Below are 13,396 nucleotides of genomic sequence, written 5' to 3' on the forward strand. Positions count from 1 at the left end.
GCACAGGTGTCTGCTCACACAGACAGTCTCCGGCCTCCCTAAACAGGCTATAGTTCCCAGTGCTGAGAAGCCAGCAAGTCACTCCCGTCCACTGACATTGAGGTTACAGCGAACTCCATGGACATATAGCCCAACCCCTGCCAATGTCCTCCCCAAACACTACGGCCCACCACCCAATGAATGCTTTCATTTGAGGACCATTTCATCCTAGATTTTGCTTTTTCCACCACAGGCAGTCATCCCAGGGTTCTCTATTGCTGGGAAATGTGCATGACCCCGCCTCCTGCCCTTGCACCATAGGCAGGCATCCCAGGGTTCTCCATTGGTGTGTAATTTGCATGACCCCGCCTACTGCCCTTCCATTTCAAATCTTTCCACAGAACAAACAGAGAGAACTGAGCAACAACTAAACTTACTGGAGGAGTTTGGGGGATTGCAGTTGTAGTTTACCCTGCATCAAGTCAGAGTATTGTGACTCTTACTGGGGAATGTAGAGGAGTTGTAGTTCACCTACACCCAGAATGCTATGAACCCAAACAATGATGGGTCTGGACCAAACTTGCCATGCATCCCCGATATGCCCAGATTTGAATACTGGTGGGTTTGGAGGGGAATTGGCCTGGACATTTGGGAGTAGTAGGTACTGGGATTTATAGTTCACCTGCAATTGAACCCCGCTGATGATAGACCAGGATCAAACTTGGCACCCATAGAGCCCCCATAACCAATACAACATATTGGACAAGTTTGGGGAAAAGGGAGTTATAGTTCACCTGCATCCAGAGAAACACTGACCCCCACCAACAATGGACCAGGACCAAAATTTGCACAGAGAAGCCTCATGACCAATTGAACATACTGCAGGGCTTTGAGGGAATGGGCTTTGCTTTTGGGAGTTGTAGTTCACCTGCATCCAAAGACCACTGAACCCAGCTAATGACGTATCTGGACCAAACTGGGTATACAGACTGAACATTGCCTGCTGTGGATACTGACAGATGTTTCAGAACAATTGCCCCCGGAATCTGGGAGTTGTAGTAGTTCACCCCCATCCAGAGAGCACTGCAGCCAGGTGATGACCAGTCAATGACAGATCTGGACCATGCTTGCTACACAGACCCAAAACGGCCAACTTTGAATACTGGCAGAGTTTGGGGAGGATTGAACCACGATTCTGAGAATTGTAGTTCACCCACTCTAAACTGAGAATACCTAACATTCAAATACAAATAATGCCTTTTTCAAATAACCCAGGCACCACCAGGTCCCCAAGCTAGTAATAAATAAATAACCCATGTCAAACACACAATGCTTGAATAACACTGTGTAACAGAATTTGAAAAATATCTGCTCCTGGTTTGAAAGTGTTATTCCTGTTTACTTGTGCAGTGCTTACTTTGAAAGTAGTTGTTATACTCCAAAAACTTTGTTTTGTGGCTACCACAAACTGTTGAATTGGTTTAGACTCTACGAGATATTCATTGAAAAACTATAGCAAAGTGTGCTGCAGGATGTCCTGCAAAAACAATTTTTTTGCAGTTTAATAAACCTTTTCATGTTTTAATGATAAAACCAATTAGGAAATGACATTTATAACCCAGGTACAAAAAGCGTGTTACATAGTGCAATAGAAAGGTTCAAAACAAAATTAAATCAATGATCTGGACATCTCTATTTCAGAATTCTAAATATTCCTCCCTAAAATGCCATTTGAGTACCATAAGTTGTTGCCTTGGACTCATGAAAGGCATTATAGTTTGATTGATGGTCAATATAATTATCTCAGAATATACGTACTTCCATTATGCAATTGTTATTTTCATGGACTAGAGAAGCTAGTTCAGCCCATTCTGTTCTTTTGTGCATATGGTCACAAAATCTATACTTAGTATTAAGAAATCACTTCCACAATTCTATCTCTGCCCTATTAATGTTTTCTGTGACAATTGTTCAAAAACCAGTAGATTTTATGGTTAAAATCTTCCAAGTTACTGAAACACCTTAAGCATATAAGAACTCAACACATTTTCTGAAATTACCAACAGGCTAAAGCTGTAAATACTGTTTTGTGATAAACACAAGTGAATGATTAATTTGTAATCTAGAAAGCCAGTAGTAGCATACAAAACAGTCCCCCTTTTTGTACAAAACTACTCTTTGTTGAATCTTACGAGCAACACAATTTCAGTCTGAGAATGCAGCAATCCAGCTTTAGAAAAATGAGCAGGCTAGTGTTGAATGGTGAGCTTGACCAGTCCACTGCCATCTGATTCTCATTTTGTACTGTATCCTTTCTTCCTGTTTCATGCTAGAATCAAGAAAGTATTTTTGTGGATCGAATGCTGGTTCTTGAAACAGATCAGACTGTGGATCCCTGCCAGGAACTCTTGCAATCATGACTGGGATATATCAAATTATCTATATTCTAAAGTTTCCAGATAGGTCTAATAGACATGCATAAATAACATTGCCCTTTCTGTTTGTATTGTTTCAGTAATTTACATTTCCTGTTGGTCCCCCTCCTTCTCCTCTTCCTCATTTCCTTGGGGGTGAGGATGACTTCTACAACCAAATAGTAAAAAAAAGAGAGAAAAAAATGAAAAGGAAGAAAAGAAAAAGAAAATGATGAAGATCATTAGTTAATATTAGTAAACAAGTAAAGGATTTTTCTTTATTTACTTGGGAAAGATTTTGGATTGGAAACAACTCTTGTGATGAAGTAGTTCTTGGAATGTTAAAAATAAAGCTAGAAGTTTGGGTTTCTTTCATTCAAAATAGAAGCAAGAAAACATATTTTAGCTGGATTATTTCTCCCATGTGTTCCTGTGTTCTTAGAAACAAGGTTTTAAAAACAGCAACAGGGAGATTTTTGGGTTCCCCCTCCCTCCATCAATGCAGAAATTAGAAAAAACAATTTTCAAATGAAGAAATATTTTCTCATCATTTAGACTAGATTTTTAAAAAACTGTATGACATGCTATGAACATGACATGTCCTACATGCATTGTATTTGAGATTATTACCAGGGCCCAAGCAATTTTAACGAATTTCTTATTGAATGTCAAATTTTCTGTTGAAATTATTCATGAATCAAAACTTTGCTATTACTTAAAACCTATACACTGATACTGAGGCAATCATGATATGAAAAACCAGGAACAATTCTGGGATAAATACAGACTTGCATATGTTGTGTTTCTTCCATTCTAAGTTGCACTCTCCTCCCTCTCCCATAAACATCTCTAAAAAACAGGGTACATCTTAGAATCATGGATGATTTTTTACATGGAGTTTTTTTTTCCTATTGATGGTACTGAAATTATTGTGCATTTTATAGTCAATGGTGTCTTAGAATTGAAGAAATACAGCATATTCACACACAGATAGATTTAGCTTTAGAAGTCAGATCTGGCCACTGTGATACATGCCTTATTTACATCCTGTTTTGACTACTGTTACACGCTCTTCATGGGGCTGCCTTTGAAAAGTGCTCAGAAACTTCAGTTGGTCCAAAAACTAGCAACCAGACTGCTAAGTGTGTCTGGCTACAGGGAGCATACAACTGTTGCAAAAGCTCCACTGGCTGCCAACACGTTTCCAAGTACTATTCGAAGTGCTGGTTTTGACCTACAAACAGGGGCGGTTCAACCACCAAACTAGGCACTTGCCTGTGGCGCCATCTTGTAGGGGGCGCCATTGAGGTGCTCCTGGGTGTGCGCGCATGCATGGGCGCATGCATGTTGAAGTGCACGCAGGAGTGCCTAAACTGTGCCTTCGATAACATGGCACCAGGTTCCAGCTGGCCTGGGCCTTCCGGGTGGCGTTCGCTTTCTCCAGCCACTTCAACTGGTGGGAGGAAGCTTCCTTCCACCGGTTAAAGCAGCTGGAGAGTGCGCACGCTTCCCGGAAGGCGGGCCCACGCTGCCCTGCATGCCGGTGTGGGTCCGCCCTGCGTGCCGGCATGGGCCCACCTTCTGGGCGGTATGCACGCTCTCTAGCTGCTTGAACCGGCAAAAGGAAGCTTCCTTCCGCCGGTTGAAGCGGCTGGAGAGCGCGCACGCCACCCGGAAGGCAGGCCCACGGCGCCCTGCGTGCTGGCATGGGCCCGCCCTGCGTGCTGTCGTGCACCCACCCTGTGTGCCAGCGTGTGCCCGCCCTGCGTGCCGGCGTGCGCGCTCTTCAGGAGGCTGCCGTGGCCTCGGCAATTGCCGCCTCCTCCTCCTCAGAGGTTGTGAACTATGTAGGAAGCAATGCAAGTGGGGTTTATTTATCTGTGGAATAATATCCAGGGTGGGAGAAAGAGATCTTGTCTGTTTGAGGCTAGTGTGAATGTTACAATTGGCCAGCTTGATTAGCATTTAATGGCCTTGCAGATTCAAAGCCTGGCTGCTTCCTCCCTGGGGGCATTCTTGGTTGGGGGGTGTTAGTTGGCCTTGATTGCTTACTGTCTGGATTTACCCTGTTTTCAGAGTGTTGTTCTTTATTTAGGCTTTTCCTTAATCCCTCCTTATTATCCAACATTTTTGCTTATCCAACGCTTTTATTTTTCAGTGATTGGTTTTTTTTGGGGGGGGGCAAAATTTCTGTTCGCCTACACTTGAAAATTACTTTGGACCGGCCCTGCCTACAAATCCCTATATGGCTCCAGTCCAGGTTATCTGAAGAACCGTATCTCTTTCTATGAACCTGGGAGACATCTACGATCTACTAGGGAGGACCTTCTCTGTCCCACCACCTGCTCAAGTGCACTTGGTGGGAACACAGGAGAGGGTCTTTTTGGTGGCTGCTCCCAGACTGTGGAACTCCCTCCCAAGAGAGACCAGAAGGGCCTCATCCATGCTGGCCTTGCACAAGCAGATCAAGACCTTCTTTTGCAAACAGACATTTGGAAAAGGATAAGGGGCAGGCTTTAGGGAGGTGTGGGTGGGACTGGTGGTGGGGGCTGCGAGTTTTAAAGGATATTTTAAGTGTATTTATTGTATTTTAATCTTTTTTTTACCACAATGTTACTATTTAATTGGGTTTTTAAACTTTTTATTGCATTTTTTAAACTTGATCAGGTGTGGGATTGTTAGCCACCTTGGGTTCCCACAGGGAGAAAGATGGGGTATAAATGAAGTCAGTTGTTGTTGTTGTTGTTGTTGTTGTTGTTGTTGTTGTTGTTGTTAGAAAGTGTAGCATCTACTGTCAATTTGTTTTAATAGCTCATTGATTAAATTATACATGTGTCCAAAAGCTATGGCAGGGTGCCTTTTAGAACACACAGCTGTTGCTTGCCAGAGCCTGGTCCAAGAAAGGCCACATGTTGTAACATCATCATGGCCCACCTCGGTGATCTCACTAAGGGCCATCGCTCAGTCTTGACTGTGAAGTCTCAGAGCCTGGGACGCACTGGATTAATGTGGACTAATTGTCAGAGCCAGAACAGAAGCTTGCTTGTACTCTACTGTTTGATTCTCTGTTGCCTTCCTACTTCCTCTAAGTAAGGCTCCTGCCCTCTCTATAAAGGAGATTGCACAGAAATCATGAAGAAGACTAATTATTTCTTTAGGGGGTCATTTGTACAACCACACGACTCGTATGCATTCCCTGCTGAAAATGTTATTCTCTCTGTGCTTTGCACTATCACTTATTTTATATGTCATGGTGGCCGCCACAAATGGAACTAAATTGGAAAGGCTGAAATATGGATGATAAAGGTAATAGGCAAGACCGCCAAAACTCTAATCTTGCTTTAGAACAGTGGTTCTCAACATGGGGTTCTCAGATGTTTTTGGCCTACAACTCCCAGAAATCCCAGTCAGTTTACAAGGTGCTAGGATTTCTGGGAGTTGAAGGCCAAAAACGTCTGGGGACCCCAGGTTGAGAACCACTGCTTTAGAACCATCCTGAATGGGCAACAATTATGGATAAAACAACCTGTCTTTTCAAAGTAATCACTGATATATATTAAAGATTCAATTTCTTGTAATTATTTGTGAAATGTGTTTGATTTTCATAAAGTTTGTACGTATGTACTGAAAGAACATATGTTATACCTTGGATTATACATGGAAGCATAAACCCGTATAATTTCTTTGCTCTGAAAAGAACCTTGAAGCAAAGCTTATACAATCTTGGTCTGCCAGTGTAATGTTGCAGCTAATCCAGGAAGACTGAGATCATTTCAATTAATTATGAGATCAGAACTAAACAATAACATTAACAGGAGATACTCTGGCTGTCTTTTTTATATGGCCTTTGAGATTCATCAAGAGAGGAAAAATAAGCTGTTACAGCTTTTCTTAACCTTATAGGACCAATGGTATCCACCCCAAATCCTGCTTCTACATAATTCTTGTACAATCTCTCATCTCTTTTGCGCCTTGCCATCCCCCCATCTGTTCACAAGGGATGCCAGATGTGTCTCTGTTTCCTTTCAGCCCAACTTGTTTTATATCCCTTTAACAAAATATTATCAATAATATCATATTTGTACAACATGTGTAATGTCATAAACTTTCCACTACTTAAATAGTCATCTTTTGCGTTTTGTGTAACATTACTTATTATTGAGGCACATCCAGTGCCTTGTTATTTGGGTTCCTGAGATTATTTTCTAACAGCAACACAGCAATTGCAGCTTTCATTTCATGAAAGTGTAAATTGCTGATGTCACCGAGCTAGCTGTTTTGGTTAAGAGAAAGGTTAGATATGAATTATTGACATTTAAGCTAGCTAGCCATCATTGAACAAGGCTTTTAGAGTTCAGTGGCAGCTGGGCAAGTCATATAACCAACAAGATAGCTTTAGACAGAACAGATATGAAAATGGACTGTGTTATTTAGATATGGACCCTGGAACAATAGGGTACATGAGATGAAAGAGTAGCTGGGCCACCAAGACATCTGTATCCAGGACCGTAGCCAGAAAAAAATTTCCGGGAGGGGTTTTGAAAATTTCGGGGGGGGGGGGGGTTGAACCCCTAGCACATACCCCTCCCCGCTACAAACCTGTCAATATCTGCTTGAGATAGTGCCTGGAGGGACTCTTAATGTTTTGCATCTCATAGACTTAGCATGGGGATTTGGTTAACCACTTAAAATTCATGAGTAAACGAGATTTTTTTTATAACTTGAAAAATTTCGGGGGGGGGGGGTTGAACCCCTAACCCCCCCCCCCCCTCGCTACAGGCCTGTCTGTATCATTCATCCCCCTCCCAAAGATGATCAATCAGAAGTGTAATAAATAATCAATCCCAAGTTTTAAAAACTAAGACAGGCATGATATTTCAGCCCTCCAAGAATAACAAACACTGCATGCAACCTATCCTACAAGCAACACTCAACTCACGAAGGAGGTTATTAAGCACACATTGTGAGGGTAAGAGACTTCATATTTAATGATGATTTTATGGATGAGAGAAGTTTGCATGTATGGGAGAAATAACCTGCCCCCTCCCTGATTGTTCCCTCAGACATTGTATGATAGATCTTCTGATAGCATAGCTGAAGATTCTAAGTCAAAGCAATATATATTCTAGACTGGCTTGTCTTCAATGAGCCTAGGAAACACCTATGGTCTTATCTATATTCACAGGGCCAATTTCCACTTAATAGAGCCAGTGTTGGTGCAGTGGACTAGAGCCACATTTACAATTACCACTTATCCCAAAGGGTGGGTGAATCAGGAGAACAGGGAATGGAGACAATAAGGGTGACTGCCTGATGCTGCTGAACCAGGTTTGAGTCATGTTGGAAGAAAGGTGCAATTCCTTATTTCTGTATACAGTGTTCCCCCGCTACTTCGCGGTTCGCTTATTGCGGATTCGCTGTTTTGCTGAATTTTTAAAAATGTATTTATTTACCCACCCTATTGCTGCTTTTAATAGTTAGTGGCCTTTCTCCCCCTTTCAAGCCTCGTGGATAGTGAAGCCTTTCCTACCAGCGCCGGCGGGCCCCTTGCTTGGTGCCTGCCATGTTGCTCTGGCTGCCTCTGCTTCTGCAGCTAGGGAAGAAGACACCTCTCTGCCCAGTAAGCGAGCGAGTGAGGGAGGGAGGGTGGTTGAGAGAGTGAGGGCGGCCAGGCTCCTTTTTCTGCCACCAGGGCCGGCCGGAGATATTTTTTAATGGGAAGCGGGGGTGCTGAAAAGCGCCCCCGCCACCGGCCCCGCCTCCCGCGCCCTGGCCCCGCCTCCCACGCTGCGTAGGAGGCGGGGCCAGGGCGATTAGTGAGGGGGGCGGGGCCACAGTTGGCCCCGCCCCCACCCAGCGTGCCCTGGCCCCGCCTCCCACGCAGCGTGGGAGGCGGGGCCAGGGCACGCTGGGCGGGGGGGCGGGGCCAGAGTTGGCCCCGCCTCCCACGCTACTCCCGCTTGCCCGTCTGGCCTTTTCTAGCAGGCCAGAAAGCAGCGGAGGTCCCTCCAGGCCGCAATCGCGGCCTGGAGGGACCTCCGCTGCTTTCTGGCCTGCTAGGAAAGGCCAGACGGGCGAGCGGGAGTAGCGGAGGCGGAGCCAGCTCTGACGCCGCTCCCCCCCCGCCCAGCGTGCCTTGGCCCCGCCTCCCACGCTGCGTGGGAGGCAGGGCCAAGGCACGCTGGGCGGGGGGGGAGCGGCGTCAGAGCTGGCTCCGCCTCCCACGCTACTCCTGCTCGCCCGTCTGGCCTTCCTTGCAGGCCAGAAAGCAGCGGAGGTCCCTCCAGGCCGCAATCGCGATTGCGGCCTGGAGGGACCTCCGCTGCTTTCTGGCCTGCTAGGAAAGGCCAGACGGGCGAGCGGGAGTAGCGGAGGCGGAGCCAGCTCTGACGCCGCTCCCCCCCCCGCCCAGCGTGCCTTGGCCCTGCCTCCCACGCAGCGTGGGAGGCGGGGCCAAGGCACGCTGGGTGGGGGGGGAGCGGCGTCAGAGCTGGCTCCGCCTCCGCTACTCCCGCTCGCCCGTCTGGCCTTTCCTAGCAGGCCAGAAAGCAATCGCGGCCTGGAGGGACCTCCGCTGCTTTCTGGCCTGCTAGGAAGGCCAGACGGGCGAGCGGGAGTAGCGTGGGAGGCGGAGCCAGCTCTGACGCCGCTCCCCCCCCGCCCAGCGTGCCTTGGCCCTGCCTCCCACGCAGCGTGGGAGGCGGGGCCAGGGCACGCTGGGTGGGGGGCGGCGCCAGAGCTGGCCCCGCCTCCCACGCTACTCCTGCTCGCCCGTCTGGCCTTTTCTAGCTGGCCAGACTGCAGCGGAGGTCCCTGTAGGCCGCGATTGCGGCCTGCAGGGACCTCCGCTGCATTCTGGCCAGCTAGAAAAGGCCAGACGGGCCAGGGCGCACTGGGCGGGAGGCGGGGCACCGTCAGGGCGGTGCCCCGCCTCCCGCCCAGCCTGACGGCGCCCCCCCGGGCCTGCGCCCGAGGCGGCGGCGTCAGGGGCCTCAATAGTGGGGCCGGCCCTGTCTGCCACCTGCTCCAGCCGGGTCACGCTGGGAAATGTGGAGGACTCGGAAGAGGGACTTGGAAGTCCTGTCCCCTTTTCCTCCTTCTCTGCTGCCACCCGCCCTCACTCTCTCACCCACCCACCCTCGCTTGCTCACTTACTGGGTGAAGTGGTGTCTTCTTCCCTGGCTGCAGGAACAGAGGCAGCCAGAGCAACATGGCAGGCACCAAGCAAGGGGCCCGCTGGCGCTGGTAAGAAAGGCTTCACTCTCCCCGGGGCTTGCAAGGGGGAGAAGGGCCACTTAACTATTGAAATAATGTTTAGATACTAAAATAAAAATAGTGCCCCTACTTCACAGATTTCCACTTATCACGGGTCCTGGAACTTCACCCCCCGCAATAAGTGAGGGAGCACTGTATATATATTAGGCAGCTATTCTGGTATATTGGTTTGAGTGGTGCACTAGGACTGTGGAAGACTAAAGTTCAAATTCACACAAATACATGGTGGGTGACTTTGACCAAATCATGTTCTCTCAGCCTAAGAGAAAGGCAATGACAAATTCATCTGAATAAACCTTGCCACAAAACCTCATGATATGCTGTAAATCAGAGTTGACTTGAAAACACACAACAATAATGCGTTTGTGTATGAACAAATATTTTTGTTTTTGATAAAATAATGGGCTTTTCAAATTGTCCCAAAGCCCCAGAATTTAGAGATATGACTATACTGATTCTTTAAAAAATCAAATGTCCTTCTAGTCTTAGTCCATCAGTGGTCCATCCCTAGGAGCAGGTACAATTTTTTTAAATCTAGGGTGGGAGAAGTACCGTATGCCTTTTTTAATTGTTGGAGTTTCTGATTTAGGCAGAGTAACGTACCATGTCTGGCTTCATGGTTTCCCATTCTCAGTGACTTCTGACCAGATGCTGTGATGACACCTTGAATTGAGACATTACATTTGAGACGGAGGTTCCTCTAAGCTTTGCTCCCACCAGTGGGTGAAGAAGGAAAAGGGAAAGGGCTGAAGCCTCAGAATGCATCAGGCATGTCTGGATGCAGAAGTTGGACATGGAATGCCTATCCAAATCCTCATACTTTGGGCCAGTTGGGATGAGCCACTAAGAAAATATTTCTTACTCTCCTTTGTGTAAACGCATTTTAAACAAGTGCAATTGTTGTCTACAAAGATTTTAAAATGGCAAGAGAAGTTCTGAAAGACTGAGCCACCTATCAGCTCTTTTAATCTTTTCCCTTAGGAATATGTTTCTAAATATTATCTAAACATTTCCAGCTAGGATGTGTTAGCGGGCATATATAAGGGATTTGCCGATGTAAGCACTGTATGCATAACACATAAACATTTTTATCAAGTAAGTCAGCAGCTCATCCAAATTTAGAGTTAGCTCATCATTGACGCATCAGACAGAACCTCTGGTAGTTGATAAAATTTACACACAAATGAGCTGATTAATATTATAAAGTGTGTTTACAGCTGAGGACTGCACAAAATGTACAATCGTATTTTACTCATAGACAATATTTTGACCTGAAGGATCTGGAAATTTCCTATGTACGTCATATGAGAATGGCCTGTTTTTGACTGTCAAGAATTCTGAGGAGTCCTGGCAGTGTTTTTATAGATGTCACCTTCATCAAGAAGGATGTATTATTGGTTGAGGTCTGTATCTTTCAGCTCTGAATCAGGGAAAGTGCTAAGCAAAATAAAAACAGACAAAATCCCATCTGCTGTATGGTTCCAGTTCCAGAGGTATAATAGTCATCCACTTCTAAATTCCCTCAAAGGAACAAACTTACAATTGAACCCACCTGTGAGGCTGGAGACTTATTAGCTATCATGATAAGAGTAGGGATTTAAGTCCAAGCAAACACCAGAAATGAGGAAGCTAGCCAACCTCAACAGTCCAAAGTCTGTGATTCCAGATACAAGAATCCTTGGAAAACAACAGGAATGTCCAGAAGTCTGCTCCAAAGTCAGAAACACAAAGTACAAGCAAACCAAGATGCCAATGCAGAGTTCCAGAAGTTGAAAGTTCCTTGATAACAAACCAGGAAGCAGCAGAGTTGGGTCCTAGGTCAAGAGCAAACAGGCATTTGATTCAAGCCAGAGAATGATGTTGTCTGCAGTGAGAGTCACACCACTGACGGCTTTATAAGAGTACTTCAAGATCTCAAATGCTGCTTGATGAACAATAATTTTTCAGCTCATCTCCAAGACCCACAGAGACCTAACCTGTTGTTTTATGATTTAATCGATTCTTTATGTTACTATTATTCTGTTAGGTCTTTGTATGTAAGGTGTTTAATTTTGCCATAATTATATTGGAAGTACATGAGTCCCCATCAGAATCATACAATCATAGAATAGTAGAGTTGGAAGAGACCTCATGGGCCATCTAGTCCAACCCTCTGCTAAGAAGCAGGAAATCGCATTCAAAGCACCCCTGACAGATGGCCATCCAGCCTCTGCTTAAAAGCCTCCAAGGAAGGAGCCTAAACCACAGCCCGGGGGAGAGAGTTCCACTGCCAACAGCTCTCATAGTGAGGAAGTTCTTCCTGATGTTCAGGTGGAATCTCCTTTCCTGTAGTTTGAAGCCATTGTTCCGAGTCCTAGTCTGCAGGGCAGCAGAAAAGAAGCTTGCTCCCTCCTCCCTATGACTTCCCCTCATATATTTATACATGGCTATCATGTCTCCTCTCAGCCTTCTCTTTTGCAGGCTAAACATGCCCAGCTCTTTAAGCCGCTCCTCATAGGGCTTGTTCTCCAGACCCTTAATTATTTTAGTTGCCCTCCTCTGGACACTTTCCAGATTGTCAACATCTCCCTTCAACTGCGGTGCTCAAAATTGGACACAGTATTCCAGGTGTGGTCTGACCAAGGCAGAATAGAGGGGGAGCATGACTTCCTTGGATCTAGATGCTATACCCCTATTGATGCAGGCTAGAATGCTGTTGGCTTTTTTAGCTGCCACATCACATTGTTGGCTCATGTTTAACTTGTTGTCCACGAGGACTCCAAGGTCTTTTTCGCACACACTGCTGTCAAGCCAGGCGTCCCCCATTCTGTATCTTTGCATTCCATTTTTTCTGCTAAAGTGAAGTATCTTGCATTTGTCCCTGTTGAACTTCATTTTGTTAGTTTCGGCCCATCTCTCTAGTCTGCCAAGATCGTTTTGAATTCTGCTCCTGTCTTCTGGAGTGTTAGCTATCCCTCCCAGTTTGGTGTCGTCTGCAAACTTGATGATCGTGCCTTCTAACCCTTCATCTAAGTCGTTAATAAAGATGTTGAACAGAACCGGGCCCAGGACGGAGCCCTGCGGCACTCCACTTGTCACTTCTTTCCATGATGAAGATGACGCATTGGTGAGCACCCTTTGGGTTCGTTCGCTTAGCCAATTACAGATCCACCTAACTGTAGTTTTGTTTAGCCCACATTTTACTAGTTTGTTTGCCAGAAGGTCGTGGGGGCTTTGTCGAAGGCCTTACTGAAATCTAGGTACGCTACATCACGGCATTCCCTGTATCGACCCAACTCGTAACTCTATTGAAAAAAGAGATCAGATTAGTCTGTCATGACTTCTTTTTGGTAAATCTGTGTTGACTATTAGCAATGACCGCATTTCTTTCTAAGTGTTCGCAGACCACTTCCTTAATGATCTTTTCCAAAATCTTGCCTGGTATCGACTTGAGGCTGACCGGACGGTAATTGTTTGGGTCGTTCTTTTTTCCCTTCTTGAAGATAGGGACCACATTCGCCCTCCTCCAATCTGGTGGGACTTCTCCCGTTCTCCAAGAACTCTCGAAGATAATTGCCAGTGGTTCTGAAATAACTTAGGGGGAGATAAGCAGTATACAAATGAAGTAAGTAAGTAAATAAATAAATAAATAAATAACCACTCTAACCAATGCTCTAAAGATGTGGGTATGTTTAACTCTTTTGTAGTTTGCTGAGATGTTCTTTCTTCGGTTCCCTCTACAGGGGCTT

The sequence above is a fragment of the Anolis carolinensis genome, chromosome 4 (assembly GCF_035594765.1).
Source record: "Anolis carolinensis isolate JA03-04 chromosome 4, rAnoCar3.1.pri, whole genome shotgun sequence".
Taxonomy (NCBI): Eukaryota; Metazoa; Chordata; class Lepidosauria; order Squamata; family Dactyloidae; genus Anolis; species Anolis carolinensis.